The 17,889-nt window shown below is 39.8% G+C and overlaps 1 protein-coding gene across 17 annotated transcripts in view; it reads left to right on the plus strand.

Moving 5' to 3' along the window:
* Positions 1 to 17,889, plus strand: part of OSBPL6 (oxysterol binding protein like 6) — a 202,043-nt gene that overhangs the window by 64,576 nt on the left and 119,578 nt on the right. The window contains exon 1 of one of the 17 annotated variants that reach the window (XM_082630578.1): positions 9,693 to 9,748. The exons of the other annotated variants lie outside the window; for them this stretch is intronic. The gene's annotated coding sequence lies outside the window, so the exon portion shown is untranslated. Of the gene's footprint in view, positions 1 to 9,692; positions 9,749 to 17,889 lie in introns of those variants that run through there. 17 annotated transcript variants of the gene reach the window in all.

The following is a 17,889-nucleotide window of genomic DNA, read 5'->3' on the forward strand; positions in this document are numbered from 1 at the left end:
TTCCTTCTGCGGTGTGGTTTTAGGCATCTTCTCTCAGCCATCAAGTTGATATGTGCACAAGACTTTACCTAAAGGCCTAAATTTTTGCATTATGATGCAAAATAAGTCATACAGTATATTTTGTAACCAAATATAAATAAGATTTGTGCTATCCTTTTTTTTTTTTTTCTTTGCGGTACGCGGGCCTCTCACTGCTGTGGCCTCTCCCGTTGCGGAGCACAGGCTCCGGACGCTTAGGCTCAGCGGCCATGGCTCACGGGCCCAGCCGCTCCACAGCACGCGGGATCCTCCTGGACTGGGGCATGAACCTGCGTCCCCTGCATCGGCAGGCGGACTCCCAACCACTGCGCCACCAGGGAAGCCCTATCCATATTTTTGACTTATCAGTTTTATTACTGTTTTTTTTAGGCAGGAATTATTGAAAAATGAGTGTCTACACCTCATGTTTCTGTTGAAAGAAATATGTTAGTGATCTCTTCAAACATTTCGGGATGGAATGTGGTCTGTTAGTAATTACAAATCTTCATTATTATTAATTTTCTATATTTATTTATTACCTTACAGTTTAGAAGTTACTTTTATATCCATTGCCTTGCTTGATACTTAGCAACAACCCAGGGTGGTTTTGAGTGAGGTGTGCAGGGCTTGTTATCTCCAGGTTATAGATGTCTAAAATGAGGTTCAGAAAAGGTCCAGAGACCCAATAGCTACTAAGTAGTGGAGAGGGGATTTAAGTTCTAATTTTTTTTAAAGACCTGTAGTCTTTTAAAAAAACATTGGAATGTTTCAACTGTGTACAAAGTAAACAGAATAGTGTGGTGAATCCCCATGTACACATCACCCCACCTCAACAATTAGCTGTATAGTTTTGACAAATGGATATACCTGTGTAATTTACAGCCCTATTATGATAATTCCATCTCCCAGAAGGTTCCTTCATGCCCCTTCTCAGTCAACTCCCCATCCATCGTAGGTAACCACTGTTCTGAATTTTTTTCCACCTGATATTAGTTTGCTTGTTCTTGAACTCTTCATAGGAGTAGGATCTCTCGGTCTGGCTTCTTTTGTTCAGCATCATAGCGGTGAAGCCCTAGTCTCACGACCTAGAGTTCAGTGCTGTCGGTTCAGATGGGAGCTATATCTTCACCTCATAGTTACAGAAAGATGATTCCCTGAATGATACCCTGAGAAAACCCAGGCTCTGGCCTCATCTCATTATTGTTTGAGCTCACGTAGAGACGTGAACAGTTTTTCTTTACATACGGAGGGTCCATCATTCTCTTCAGTGACAGCTGATTCTGTTCTGAGGGTTGGTACTGGAGGAGGTGCTCACCATGAAATAGTTTGCTAACTTAGTCATTTGCTTCTAAGGCATGCATCCTCACCCCTCAGGTCCTCAACTAATTTCTCCTAATGTATCTGCCTATATGTTCTTGGAGCCGTCTTGATCAAACTCCATTTGAGGCTGTGCTGATATTTTACAGTCAAGTGCTGATAATTGTAAGATCCAGAAAGTCATTTACCTGTCTCGTCATTTATAATTAGATTACTTAATGGTTCAGTTTTGCTAATTAAGTAGAAGAGAAATGATCAAAATAGTGTTTCAATTACTCTATCCAGATCTTGCTTTTCATTTCATTTTATTTAAAAGAAATCAGTGAGGACTCAGTAGAAGAATTAGATCCAAATGTGTTTTTCTTCTGTAGGGAATTTTCTTTGAATTCTTTAACTCAGTTATCTCTATTTTAGGTTAGAAAAGGCCAACACAGACCAAAAAAAAAAAAAAAGGCGGAATGACTCTTAGCTTTTAGGGAAGAAATGTTTAAGAATTTATATAGGGAAGGCTCATAAGTAGAGCAGTGAACTCAAGGAAGGACTAATTTATAGATGCCTCTGGCTCCTTTGACAGGCAGCAGTTTCTTTCCCAAAGTAAGTTTACATACTGATGTTGCTGAGTGATTCATACTTTCTTTAATTGATTGGAAAGAAGAGAGCCTGAAAGGTAAAAATAACTTTGACTTTATTCCCTTCGCTGTGTGTTTTAAGTTTGAGTCAATACTCGATGACTCGTTTCCCTGTATTAAACTTTTGAAGGATGTGACTGGCTTCTGGTAATCATGGCAGCCATTGATGATCATTGCTGAGGTCCCATTCATTCACTAGGAGATATAGAATGGCAGTCTTCTAATTCTAACATTTTTCTTCAATTATTAGCTGGAATAAATTATTAGCTTCTATAAAGAGAAACTGTTTTGTATCAAGGCCTCAATATCCTGAGGTATGGCTTGTAATAGAAAAGCAGGGTAACTGCTGATTCTTTCCCTTTATTTACCAGTTTCAAAATGAGTTGGTTAGCTGGCCTCCTCTAAAGGTGACCAATAATTTTTTTTTTAAGATCATAATGAACTTTGGGATTTAAACACATTTGATATGTTTCTATCCATTTGCAGTAATTATTTTATTTGATGATCAAATTGTCCAGTGTTTGGCCAGGGGAGCCTCTTCCGGTTGGCTTCTGAGCTGTATATATGGTATGTATGTATGTATCTATGCATGTATGCATCAATCAATCATCCATTTATCTATATTTCTATTTATTTATAATATGGTCCTGCCGGTCTTCAATAACAAGATGTTCCTAGCTCATTGTACCTTTTGTTTCCAGACCTGAAATCAGCCACTTCTCCAAGGAGTTCTGGTTCCTTTTAATGGAAATTGTATTTCAAGACACAATATTAACACTAGCGGTGGTGATTGCTACTTGGTTTGTCATTATTTGTAGGCCTTTTCAGAGGGTAAAGTTAGGAAATCTTACCTTTACGTAAACTGCTTCGTGAATTCATACTGATACTTCCAATTCAGATCGAAGATTGTTGAAAAATGATGATTAGGTGGAACAGAATGGGGTGAATAAGCAAGGGCTGTAAGACAATGTAAAAGGCGCTAAGGAAATAATTAATGAAATTATGGAAAATAGAACTGCAGAGGGATCTTAAAATAGACATGGTCTGTTTTTCTACCTATTCCTTTGCCCTTTCATAAAAGCTAAGTTGGAACCTGTCTGAGTGGAGAAGAGGTTCAGGAAGGTGAAGCTCAAATATTAGTTACTGGCTTCAGCAGTACAGAAATGGCTGGAGGCCTCGATGTGAAGTGATCTGTGTGAAGTGAAGAGATCAGAAAACAGATTACAGCAGTTCAAACAGAGAATTTTGTATTGAGCAAATTGCAACTTTAGTTGACCCTCCTGCAACTGTTTTCTCACTTTGAACTTTTTCTTGGAAAAAGGCTTTAATCTCTAGCAGTGAGAAATTTGGTATATGAAAACAGGGCAAAGTTAACTGCCGGCAAGCCCCTTACACGCATGGTGGTTCTGGTTTTCCTTTTTGGTCAAAAGAGCTCTTGGTCATCATTTTTGTCAGATTTCTCCTACTGATCTTAACTTTAATGTTGTTGCTGTTATTATTATTTAATAAGAGGCAATATGTAGGACATTTTGACTAGTATTTTGTATTATACAGGGTGGAGAAAGAAGCCCAGGCTTTAGCATCCCCAGTTTAGTCTGGAAGGCATATGTGTTGATGTATACAGTCAATATCTAAGGCAAAACGTTGCATGTATGCATGTTATCATAATTAGAGAAACTTGTATTAGTTTACTTACTCCATAGGGAGATTCAGAATTAAATGCAGAGGTAAATGTCTTCTTTTTGCTTTGCTAGAAAAACTCCACCCATACATGTTTAAAACGCCATTCTTGAAAGTGTGCCTGTTTTCAAATTGAATATCTACAATAAATGAAATAAATATGTTACATATCCCCGATCCTTTGAGCGTTAAATTTTCTTTAATGCATGTTGCAAAAGAGAATTGTTTTGGATGGGAAAAGAAATGCAAATGTTACCGGCTTTTAAGGTTAGTATCAAAATGTTAGCAAAACTCCTTGGAGAATCTGTCTCCAAGGGGAGCATTTCATGAATCAGGATACATAAATGAAGTGTTATTGTGTTTCTTTAAACATAGTATTCATTTTTAAAGAAGAAATGTTAATATTTTGAAGTAGACATCAGTGAAATGCAACCTTATAAGGACGGGTTTCCTTTCAATACTTCAACAAAAAATAACGTAATAGCCTCCCTCTCTAGGGCTATGGGATCCAATGGATTAAAGACGGAAGAGACTGGCCTTCATTAAAATTAAAACCTTCTACTCTGTGGAAGACAATGCCCAGAGAATGAGAAGACAAACCATAGATTGGGAGAAAATATTTGTAAGAGACGCTTCCGATAAAGTATTGTTATCCAAAATATACAAAGAATTCTTTACAAACTCAGCAATAAGAAAACAAACAACCTGATTAACAAGTGGGCCAAAGACTATAACAAACAGCTCACCAAAGAAGATACACAGATGGCAAATAAGATACAAAAAGATGCTCCACATCATATGTCCTCAGGGGAATGCAAATTAAGACAACAATGAGATACCTCTACACACCAGTTAGAAGGGCCAAAATCCAAAACACTGATAACACCAAATGCTGGTGAGGATGTAGAACAACAGGAACTCTAGGTCATTGCTGGTGGGAATACAGAAATGGTATCTGCCACTTTGGAAGACAGATTGGCAGTTTCTTACAAAACTAAACATACTCTTACCATACAATCCAGCAGTCACACTCCTTAGTATTTACCCAAAGGACTTGAAAACATATGTTCACACAAAAGCCTGCACAGGGATGTTTATAGCAGCTTTGTTCATAATTGCGAACACCTGGAAGCAACCAAGATGTCCTTCAGTAGGTGAATGGATAAATAAACTGGTATATCCAGACCATGGCATATCACTCAGCACTAAAAAAGAATGAGCTATCAAGTCATGAAAAGACATGGAGGAACCTTAAATGCATATTACTAAGTGAAAGAAGCCAATTTGAAAAGGTTACATACTGTATGATTCCAATCTTATGACATTCTGGAAAAAGCAAAATTATGAAGACAATAAAAAGAACAGTAGTTGCCAAGGGTTGGGAGGTGAAAAGGAATGAACGGGTGAACACAGAGGATTTTTAGGGCAGTGAAAATACTCTGTAAGATACTATAATGGTGGATACATGTCATACATTTGCCCAAACCCATAGAATGGACAGCAAGAGTGAACCATAATGTAAACTGTGGACTTTGGGTGATTATGAAGTGTCAGTGTAGGTTCATGAGTTGTAACAAAGGTACCAGTCTGGGGGAGCGGGGATGTTGATAATGGGGAGGCTCTGCCTGTGTAGCTGCAGGGGGTATATAGGAAATCTCTGTATTTTTTCCTCAGTTTTGTTGCGAACCTAAAACTGCTCTAAAAAATAAAGTCTTAATTTTTAAAAGTTCGTGGAAAAAGTGGTACAAAGAAATGAGAACTTTTGAGTTTCTGTATCTCTCACTGTTTCTTGGGATTAATGAATTGGGAAAATATAAAATAGAGGTGGAGAATCAAATACAGCTGAAATTCAGAGTTGGAGAAAGTATGTCTACATCCCATATAACACTCAATATACCCAGTACCTGGTACTTTATTATCCCTTGTTTTATCAGAAGTTCAAGATTCAGTATTTTGTAGATATAGTTCCAAACTTATAATGGAAATGGATTTTAAAAATTAGATTTATTTTTTAACCTTTTTAAAAAAGCTGTTATGAAATGATGGGTTTCTCCATCATTTCTCCAAAAGCAAAGTGTTAGTGTGATCCTGGACAAAAGTACACATAGAATAGTCTGTCAGAGCTGGAAGGAGCTTTGCCATCATCTGGTTGCCTCACATCCTCAGTTTATAAATAAAGAGACCAAGCCTCAGCAATGCTGCTCAGTGACTTGCACAGAGTGACACACTTTGAAGCAGCAGAGCTGTGACTAGGAACCCAGACATCCAATCCCTCCCTGGTCAGTGTGTTTTCAGCTGTATTGGGATGCTTGGTGATTGCATCTTTCTCTCTGTCTTCCACATCTTGGTTGGAAAGCTTAAGGGCTTGCAGAGATACTGAAATATATGTGTGTTTGCATTATTCAGAAGAGGCACAGAAAATTCTCAGTATCTTCTAAAATGATGATGATAAATTTAAACTTGGCTTCGGGATATCAGGAAGCCTCTGACAGTGTAGCCTTTTGGCAAGTGCTTTTACCTCTTTTGCTGGCCAGAGTCACACTAAGCCCATATTCAGAATAAAAAGGGGGACTGTGACATGGTAACATGATGCTCAGGGAGCTCTCCGGTGCAGGTGCAGGGCCTCCTTTCCTTATGACCAACAGTTGTGTTGGGACACAACTCACGCAGTCTTCTTTTTTTTTTTTGGGCCACACCGCATGGCTTGTGGGATCTTAGTTTTCCGACCACAGATTCAACCAGGCCACGGCAGTGAAAGTGCCGAGTCCTAACCACTGGACCTCCAGGGAACTACTTTTGTACTCTTCTAACTCATGAATGCCAGTTGCTTTGTTCCATAAGAGCTTCCAGTTATTCTTGAGTTTTGGAAATTATCTGACCGGGGGAAAGTAAAATCCATAAACATGAAAAAAAGTAAATTAAGTCCTTGAAATACTTGATTATTCTGTCATGTAAATGTCCAAACTGACCATCACATCAACTCTGTGGATTTATAGGACATCATCTCCTTTTAAGACCTTATAACAATTCACAAGTGTTGATTAGTGAGTACTGACCATATACCTCCTTGCATGTCTTGTGAATTCTGTAAGGAGATTGGAAACAGTTTTGGCTCAGAGTAGTAAGGGCACATTTCACAGGTGTATTTTTTCCATCAGTGCCATGGGGAACAGAACCGATTATACGTAATTTCTGAACTGTGTGACTGAACTATGTGGATTATGAGGACCCTTTAAACACACAGAATTTCATGGCTTTCAACATGGTAAGAATTGGGTTTAATATATTCAGTCTACAGGCAATACTTGTTCATAGGTGCATTTGTGAGGCCCTCCCCGCCCCGAAATAATTTCATAATCTCCAAGGGGTCCCTGGGCCTTCGGTTGGGAATCATTGGTGTAGACCTCCAGGGAGTGTGAAGAGTATTATCAGTGGGGCACAGTGTTTTGTTTTGTTTTGTTTTGTTTTTTTACTTTTTAGAGTTTTATACTGATTATTTGTTTCCTTTAAAAAAGTGTGTGTGTATATGTAAAATAACCAAATACAGCCCCAAAAGTTTGTACAGGACACTTTAATTTAGTTCATGCCGTTTTTCAAGTTCCAGGATTGAATAATTGTCCCACAGCTGTATTAGTGGTCATGGACTCTTTTCTGGTGGCTTTGACTTAGAAAATTTAGGCCAGCTTTTGTAAGCATAGCAACATTTTAGTGGCTAGTGTGACCTAGGTCAGCATTCTTTCCCCTACCATTGACCTAAATCTGACAAGACTGAAGCACGTATGCAGTAGGCTGAATGTGTCCCCCCCGAAATCCATATGTTGAAATCCTAACCTCCAAGGTGATTGGAAGGTGGGGCCTTCGGGAAATGCTTAGTTCATGAGGGTGGAGCCCTCATGAAAGGGATTAAGTTTCCTTATAAAAGGAACCCCAGAGAGCCCCTCACCCTTCGACCTTGTGAGGACACAGGGAGAGGATGGTGGTCCATGAATCAGGATGGGGGGTTTTCACCAGACACTGAATCTGCCCGCACCTTGATCTTGGCCTTTGCAGCCTTCAGAAGAACCATGAGGAATAAATGTTTTTTGTCCAAGCCCCGCAGTCTGGTATTTTGTTACAGCAGCCCGACAGACGTGGACAACGCTCTGTATTCTTAAACCTTTCTCTTCCCTTTTCTTTGTCTCTTGCTCTTCTTCCCTCCTTTATTCTTTTCCTCCCCTCTCTCCCTTCTTTTTTCCCTTCCTTCCCCACTTTGTTCTACAGATATTTGAGCACCGTGTAGTCTTGGGAAGCTTACAGATTAGTGGTTAAAACGTGCTTCAAAAGAAATCACAGAAATCTCTAATTGCAAACTGTGATAAAGTGCTGAAGCAAAAATGTGGGTGCTGTGAGACTGTGACAGAGAGATGCAGCCCTGCCTGCAGGATCAGAGAACACTTCCCTGGGGAGCTGACAGTTGGGCTGATTTGGGATTAACTAGATGATAAAGAAAGGGAAAGATGTGTTTTCCAGGCAGAGAAAACAGAATGTGCTTAAACAATTAAATGGAAGAGCAGTAGACATGCTGTGGGATGAGGCAAGGGCAAATCACACCAAGGTTTGTAGGGCCTGCCTGTTCAGAATTCTGGTTTCAATCCTAAGAGTGGGTCTTACGTGAAATGCTTTTGTATGCCCAAGTGATTCAAGGACCACATTGAGCCCAGTGAACCACTGTATACATGTTCTCTGATTTTCACGGGACAGTGCTAACCCCACAGCTCTTTACTGCTTCTATTAGTCTACCAGGGCTGCCATAACAGAATACCACAGACTGGATGGCTTAAACAACAGAAATTTATGTTCTCACAGTTCTAGAGGCTACAAGTTCAAGATCAAGGTGCCATCGGGGCTGCTTTCTTGTGAGGACGCTTTCCAGCTTGTAGACAGCTACCTTCTCACTGTATCCTTACATGGCTTCTGTGTGTGCTGGGGTGGGGGTGATTGATCTCTGGTATCTCTTCTCCTTATAAGGACACTAGTCCTATCAAATTAGAGCCCACCCTTTGACCTTAATTACCACCCTAAAGGCCCTGTCTCCAAATACAGTCACACCGGGGGTTAGAGCTTCAACATATGAACTGGGGGAGAGGGGAGCAGGGGAGACACAATTCAGCACATAACACCGACCCATCACAATCTGGAGTGTGACTTGTGATGATTGTCCCCAGGACCATACCTCATGATTTACATTGGGCAGGTGTCTTAGAAGAGGACAGACCTTAAAGCTCTGCAGCATTTGAGCTTCTCCCTTTGAATACCAGTGAAAGAACCAAACAGAAACAGATTCTGTCAAGTCACCATGCTCCATCACAGAAGCCCCACGGAAGCCACGAAGCTGGGGGTTGATCAACTCGCTGCGTCTCTAAAGTGGGCATAGCTCTTGTTGGGGGACAGATGGTGCTCAGTCACTGTGATGCTGCAGGTCGGCAGGAAAGTCAACATGAAACCGTAACACACAGAGGCTGAGACTTGTAGATGCAACCCTCAGTCTTGTGACTTCAGGTGATAACAGTTAGCTTCAAGAATCATGTGAGACCTGCTATATTTAACAAGACCACAGAGGAGAAAACTATGAAACTAAAGTAATCCACTGTTCTTGCCCTTTTTGTGAGAACAATGATAACTATTGTTAACTACATTCAGTTGTGTGGCTCATGCCTTTTCCTGGCTCTTTTAAATTAGTGATCCTTCGAAAAGTCACCTTTAGAAAAAGATCCTAGGGAAATGAATAAGCATGTCATTCTCAAGGGTATTTTCTCGGCATGTTGGTAGATATGGCATCGGCAGGGCCGTGAACACTCTAGAAAGGGGAAGCTAGAGAGAGGCATGGCTATTTTTGTTTTTGGCAGTGCATCGCAAGCTATCGGGGCAAGGCTTATCATCTTCTCCCCAGTGACATGAGTTTATTGATTATGTCTGTACTTTTCCCACTTTACCTCTTACATATTCTTATTATAAGATTCTATAATAGGATGAAATTATATAGGATGCATTTCAATCTATTATAGGTTGAAAGGGTCAATGAAAGAAAACTTAGAATAACAGAAGCCCTATCCTCCACTCTACTGGTAGGTATAGTATATGTAAGTATAAACAGTACTATCTTAAGTGTTTTGCAGCCCTTCAGGCTTCATAGGTGATGGAAAAAGCGAAAACCTGGAGAAAAGAACATTTGCCAGGAAACCTGAGGCAAAGACAGGTTCTATGATGTGATAGGCTAATAAATTATCAAACACTTGCTCTGTATAAGACTCTGTGCTAGGCATTAAAGGGCATAGCAAGATTAAAAAACAACCAAGGAATTTACATATTAAGTTAGATTAGCTGTAAATCTAAGCAAAATATAAAATGTCAAGTAACTGAAGAAAAGTCCAGATGAGATGTCAGAAGGTGGTATATGATTTATTGCCAGCTGATTAGTACTACCAGTGAAGAGACTTTCTGCACTAGCATCCAAACTCTGTAACAACGAGAACCATGCTTGCAGTGCTTGGCATAGTGGTAGGCGTTCATTGGAATGAATGAATGAGTGGTGTGTTTGCTTATTTGTTAAAGAGGTTATAACTTACGTATAGCAAAGTGTACACATTCTGAAAGTAGACTCAATTAATTTTCTATGTCTATGTCTATGCACAAAACTACCTCCAGATGAAGATATAGAACATTTTTGGCACACTGGAAGGTTCTTTCATGCCTCTCCCAGTCTGTACCACCCAACAGTAACCACCGTACTGATTGCTGTCACTGTGCATTAATTCAGCCTGTCCTTGAACTTCATATAGATGGAATCGTACAGTGGTTCTCTTTGGGTTGAGATTCACCCATGTTGTTGCTTTAGTAGTTGCAATAGCTTGCATCTGTAGTCGATTTTTTTTTCATTTCTGTGTATTGTTATTAATGGACACTTGGGTTTCAAGTTTGGGGCTACTATGAATAAAGCTGCTGTGAACATTCTCAGATTTGCCTTTTGATAGACATAAGCACTCACTTCTCTTGAACATATATCCATGAGTGGAATTTCTGTGTCACAGAGTATTATTACCTTTAGCAGACATTTTTTCTGAAGTGGTCATATCAATTTACATTCCCACCGGCAATGTAAGAGAATTTAAATACAGATTCTGAATTGTTTTATAGATTTCAGTAAAGTTTATTCAAAATGTATAAAGACTCTGGTCATTCTAACTTGAGGGAGGGAATGAGTTTTTCCCAATGTTAGTATTGCTTATATTTCCAGATTCTGAACCCTCATGGCCACACAATGTAGGCATTCAGTCAGTATCTGAGTGGGTCCTGAGATACGTCCATAGCTCAGGAAAGAAGACAAATATAACAGCAGAGCATCGTGGCAACTAGTTATTTAATTCTGACTTTTATAGTTATCAAGGCTCCCAGCTTTATCCCTCGTCAGTTTCATGATGCTATTCATTCCACAATCCTAATTGAGAGTCTGCTCTATGCCAAGAACTCTTGTCCTTCTGTTCCTGCTGAATAAAATTAAGGATGTCAGGCAAGGCCCATAATAACACAGGGGCTGGTGCCGGGATGGATTCATGACCAGAGCTTCCCTCCACTCCTTGCTTAGGACAGGTTGTGGACTGCACCATGAGAGGAATCTCTGATAGGGCCCTGCAGCAGGGTCGGGGGTGGGCTCAGGTCAGGTCTGCACCAAGTAGGACAGGAATTAAGCATGAATGCTTTCCAATAAATTCCTCAGTTTGTCTCTTATCAAGGAAGATCTCTTGTTTTCTTTTTGTGGGGAAGGGGATGAACAAGGAAAACCACAAAGCATGACCATGAGTTATTTGAGTCTGGATATATATGTAGTGTGACTGTTGGACAGACCTGCTTTAATAATAAAAACGGACATCAGGCAGCTTCTATGCACCAGCTATTCCTGTTCAGTCCTCAGCCCTATGAAATGCGTACTCTTAGTCACTCCATTTCACAGATAAGGAAACCAAAGAACAGAGAAAAGACATAACTCTCCCAAGGTCACACAGCTAGAGAGGGGCAGAGAGGAATTTGAACCTAGATGGTTCCAGAAACTGGACTCTTAGCCACTTACTGCCTGACAGTTACCTATTAGTTGTGATTCTTTGAACTCTTAAATTCATAGTCTTTATAAAGAGCCTCATAGAAGTTGGATATTTAACATGAACATTTCAATGATTTTTGCATGTAATTTCTCCCTGGGATGGCAAATTTGTAGTCTGAAGAAAGGACAGTCAGCCCTCATATCCGCAGGTTCTGCATCTGCAGATTTGACCAACCACAGATCGAAAATGTTCAAGGAAAAAAATTTTCAGAAGGTTTCAAGAGCAAAACATGAATTTGTGGCGTGCCGGCAACTACAGGCATACCTTGGAGGTATCGAGGATTTGGTTCCAGAGCACTGCAATGAAGTGAGTCACACAAATTTTTTTGGCTTCCCAGTGCATATAGAGATTATGTTTACACTACTGTAGTCTATTCAGTGTGTAACAGCATTATGTTTTAAAAAAACGATGTACATACCTTAATTTAAAAGTACTTTATTGCCAAAGACTGATAACCATCACCTGAGCCTTCAGTGAGTCGTAATCTTTCTTGCAATAGTAACATCAAAGATTGCTAATCACAGATCACCATAACAAATATTGTAATAATAATGAAAATGTTTGAAATATTGCGAGAATTACCAAAATGTGACACAGAGACACGAGGTGAGCAAATGTTGTTGGAAAAATGGCACCCATGGACTTGCTTGACAGAGGGTCGCCACAAACCTTCAATTTGCAAAAAACGCAGCATCTTCAAAGTGCGATAAAGTGAAGAGCAGTAAAACGAGGGAAGTCTGCTTGTATTTATGTAGCATTTACATTGTGTTAGATATTATAAGTAATCTAGAGATGATTTAAACTGTATAGGAGAATGTGCATAAGTTATATGCAAATACTACACCATTTTATATAAGGGACTTGAGCATCTTAGGATTTTGGTATTCGCAGAGAGTGGAACCAACGCCCCACAGGTATGGACGGATGACTGTATGACCTATAGAGGTATTAGAATAATCCATAGATCTCAATATTTTTGTGTGTGTGTGGTACGCGGGCCTCTCACTGTTGTGGCCTCTCCCGTTGCGGAGCACAGGCTCCAGACGCGCAGGCTCAGCAGCCATGGCTCACGGGCCCAGCCACTCCGCAGCATGTGGGATCTTCCTGGACCGGGGCACGAACCTGCGTCCCCTGCATCGGCAGGCGGACTCTCAACCACTGCGCCACCAGGGAAACCCCATAGATCTCAATTTTTAAAAAGAAAAAATTTAAATCTCATATCAGTTGGTCTGAATCAGAAGGTATGTAAACTGGCAGCCGAATATACTACTCAATAATGTCTGTGTATTTTTATGTAAATTATGTATGTCATGAGAACTAAAGAATATCTGAAGTCTGAAAATTTATGAGTTAAAAAATCTCTACATAATTAACATTTGGACACCTGTCATAGGATATGTGCAGTACTAGATCCTGAATATATATCATCTGTAATCCCCAAAGCAAGTCGAACTAGGTTTCGTTAGAGCCCAAATCCCCATTTCTCAGATGAGGAAGTTGAAGATCAGATAGGCTGAGTAACCTGCCCAGTTTCATAGCTAAAAAACATCATAGTTAAAACTGGCATTTAAACTAAGCCTGTTTAACTCCAAGCCCCATGCTCTTTCCATGATGCCACAGATTTCTACTTGTGCCCAAAGGAAGCACTCAATTTCAAAGAAAATTGCTGTTTATCTGATATCATAGTCTACCCTGCTTTCTCCATCCATTTTTTTAAATCCATCTATGACATCAAATTAAATTCCCAGAACAATTTTGAATTGTAATGGATGGCATTGTTCACTGTCTCAGCATTTTAAAATTTATTATGCTTTTACTGCCAGTATCATCTATCTAAATACAGGAAGCTTTAGTCATAAGAATGTTAATAGGCCTGATTTAGTTGTCAAATTTTTTTGTGGTCTAATGAGCAAACAAGTAAGTCACTGTGGAAACCACATAGAAATCTAGATGAATTGATACAGCAAGAGGCCTAAGAAATGGGCAACTTGAAATAATTCCATCAAAGTAGCATAGGAGGTAAAAGAGACTGACTCAAAGAGAAATTAGGCCAAGGTTATTCAGTTAAGCCATGTATGGAAAAAAGTACAGATTACATATACAAAACTTATACTTGTTTAGGGTCTATTTTATCATTTCAAACCACTGTATAATTTATGGTGATGCCACTGACAATGTGTACCTAATTTGTTAACAGATTTTAATATTATTTTGACCTCAGTGTGTATGTGGTGGACATATTTGTACTGTAAAAGAACATATAGTGATTTTATAGTTATTGTAAAAGTACTTAAGTTAAAAAAGAAGTCTCCTGCTACCTGCCCGAAGGATTCAGTTGCCATTCCAGTAATCTGAGAGACACCAGCAACGTGATATTGGAGACTGAATGTTCCAAATGTCATTGATATGAAAACCATCTCAGGGAGCACACTCAACAGAAAACTTCCTATTAGCACGACTCTGAATCCAGACATCCCTATAAAAATGTTCTTCATCTGGGTTTAGGACTTAAGTCATCTATTCTTTCAGGATTTGGGGTTTCGGAAAATTACTTATATTTAGGAGTGCATATTAAAACTCATGTATGTAACAGTTTGTGAACTGAGTTGGCAGAGAAGTGTCATCTGTGAATATAGGACAGTGGGCAGTTGTTCAGTGGTCTGACAGGAACATACCAACAAGCAGCACAGCCCTGGAGCATCACCCCAGAGTGAAGTCAGCCTCTCTCTTTTTTTTTTTTTACATCTTTATTGGAGTATAATTGCTTTACAATGGTGTGTTAGTTTCTGCTTTATAACAAAGTGAATCAGTTATACATATACATATGTTCCCATATCTCTTCCCTCTTGTGTCTCCCTTCCTCCCACCCTTCCTATCCCACCCCTCTAGGTGGTCACAAAGCACCGAGCTGATCTCCCTGTGCTATGCGGCTGCTTCCCACTAGCTATCGATTTTACATGTGGTAGTGTAGATATGTCCATGCTATGGAGAACAGTATGGAGGTTCCTTAAAAAACTACAAATAGAACTACCGTATGACCCAGCCTCTCTTTTGTGATCCAAATAAGTGTTTCCATTAGCACCATCCAAGTGACCTATTAGGACTAGTGAACTTCTGCCCAAGCTGTATCAGACTGCCAGGGTTTAGGGGTTCTTTTGTTAATCTTTCCCTGTCTTGGCACTTGTGGGTTCTGTTATTTATCAGATTCTCTGATTTTGGTCCTTGAATATTTAGAGTTTAAGGCACATTAGATGTGATGATTGAGCTTATCACTACGTACACAGGTCTCTAGGCCTCTTTTCCAAAGCCCAGAGGCAAGTAGTGTTTTGAGTCTATAGTAGGGGAAATACAGGACCAGCTGTCTTATGCTTTCTCTAACTTTGGAAGTGTATTATCAGTTATATAAGTGGGAGGGAAGCTTTTTAAGCACCACTGTTAGTAGTTGTTGACAGATCACCATTTGGTAAATGTTAATGGTGGTTTCTTTGCCCTGGGAGCAGCATTAAAATTCTCATCTCCCGGGACTACCCTGGTGGTCCAGTGGTTAAGACTTCGCCGCCCAGGGGGTGGCGGGTTCGATCCCTAGTTGGGGAGTCACATGCTAAGATCCCACATGGCCAAAAAACCAAAACATAGAACAGAAGCAATATTGTAACAAAACTCAATAAAGACTTTAAAAAAAAATTCTCATCTCAACTTGCTTCACAAGAAAACAAATCTTATTGCATATCTTTTTAACTGAAGCCTTTCTTCAGCAAAATTTGTGTGAATGCATGTTCTGTCCATCTGGTTTCAATGATCAGTCACAGCGAGCTTTAGCACACTTTAGCGTACTTCCGGTATACATTAGCGAAAAGTATGAGCACACTGCCATATGCAGGTGTGCCATGGTGCAGTTGTGCTTACAGAGATGGAGCAGGTGTGGATGTTGCCTGCAGAGGCCATCCATTCTAGGGAATGAAAGACATGTGTGTCCAAAACTCTGAACAAGATGGACTGAGGAAAGTCCAGGAGGTGCTGAGCAAGGATTATGAAAGTTAAGAACCTGGAGAATTGCCTCTAGCTGAGCCATAGGAAGTGGTTTCATGTCATGCACACAGGGTTTAGAAGGATGGGCTTTAGACTTTGGAGGTGTAAGGAAAACTATTTTTTTTAGAGGAAACACATAGAATAGGCAAAGAGTGGGTATATTGGGGGGAATTGCAAGGATTTGTGTTTAGTAGAAGGTTTCAAGGAGCCTGTCATGGAAGATGAAGTTGGAAAGTTGGTTGGAGTTAGATCATGGAGGACCTTTAATACTAGAATAAGGAAATTGGGTTTTATTCTCTCCTTCCTTAGTTTCAGATATTGACTCAAGTGTTTTACCTTAGGTCTGATTATCAAGTATGATTATTCATAAAGTATACAGTGATCCTTTTGGCAGTTTGCTGGAGAACAAAAAATACTGTTACACAACTGCAATATGTGTCTGGGTCAAATGGCTTTTTTTTGCTGAAAATTTTCCGCAGAGGCAGAGCCAAATATGTCACCTAATCCTGTCACTCAGATGAAAGTCAGCTACATCACTACAGCATGCACTTATTTTGATTCCTCCCTAGGTTCAATGATGTTAGGATTTACATTTCACACCTTTTTTTTTTTTTTTTTGACCAGGTGGGTGGTGCTAAAATGCCTAATACCCCATATGTCTGGCAGATAAGCTGGTTTGTTTGAAAGCTGAGTCATTAAGGCCCTTTATCTTTCTTCTCAATTTCCTACTTAGCATTTTCCCTTCATATTGGGCACTTCATAAGCAATGAGGTGGCTCATTAGTTTGCTGCCCAGGAAACAGCAACTCTTTTTTCTTTTCCTATTCAAAGGAATTATTTTAGTCTACTTGTGGTGTGCCTTGGAAATATTCTGAGCTGATAATTTTAGCTCTTGGAGGCAAAAGGAGAAACATCTGAATTTTATCGGGTAGACTTGGAACACTTTTCAGTTGATAAAAACATGAGTGAAAAGGGCCATTATTGTTAGTATTCTCTGGCTAATTAACTCAGTTGACTAAAGCTTGAGGCTTATGTGGCAAGGTCCATTAGTTTTGCTCTCTGATTATCTTTTAGAACCGCTAGTCCTGGCCATTGATTTAAAAAATAATTATAATAACAACAAGCACTTACATGGTACTATACACATGGACTCATTTACTCTTCAGAATAAACCTGAAGGGTAGGTACTGTTATTCTCTCCATCATTACAGATCATGAAACTGAGGCATTGAGAAGCTATGTCACTTGCCTGGGGCCCCATTACTGGTAATTGACTGAGCCAGGATTTTGAACCTAGGCACTTAGGTTCCAACGTCTTTACTCCTGACCTCATTAAAATCCAAGGATGTCCCTAGACTTAAGGAAACATAATGTGTGTCTAAATATTTAAGGCTATTTATTTTGTATAGTATGAAGCTTTGAATTTAAGAAATTTCAGACCAGTGTATGATATATAGACACCAGAAATCTATTTAGCATCTCGTTTGTTGTCCATGCAGTGTTGTGCACGTGGGCAAGGCTTCACAGAGGTGACATTTGAGACCTGAGCCAGGACTTAAAGGATGCTCAAGTGCTCAACAGGCAGAGAAGAGCATCGCAGGTAGAGGGAATAGCATGTGCAAAAGGCTTGAGGAGGTGAAATGGCATTTGATGTGCATGTTTGAAGGAAAGGATGATGTTCACTGTATCTAAAACAGGGTGGAACATGAAGAGAGTGACTAAGATGCAATTTAAGGTTGCAGATTGTACCCTGATGAACAGTTTAAAAATTGTCCTCTCAGACCATGACCTTTTTTTAAATCAAGGGCTCACAAATTTTTGTATCCAATTTCAAAAGGTTCCCAGGTGCTCTGAAACTCACCTTTAGGTCTGTAGAATCCTTCCCCCCAAGCAGTAGAGAATAATACGATCCAGTATATGTTTTAAGAAAGATGACTCTGGTGCCAATGAAAGATGGCCTGGAGGAGAGAATGATTGGAAGCAGAGAGATCACGGGGGTAGATATAAAAAATCTAGCTGAGATGGCAAAAAGAGAGGATGTCTCTGAAAGATACTTGGGAGATAGAAGTGAGAGGATCTGGG

Source organism: Mesoplodon mirus, assembly GCF_964341445.2.
Source record: "Mesoplodon mirus genome assembly, chromosome: 8".
Taxonomy (NCBI): domain Eukaryota; kingdom Metazoa; phylum Chordata; class Mammalia; order Artiodactyla; family Ziphiidae; genus Mesoplodon; species Mesoplodon mirus.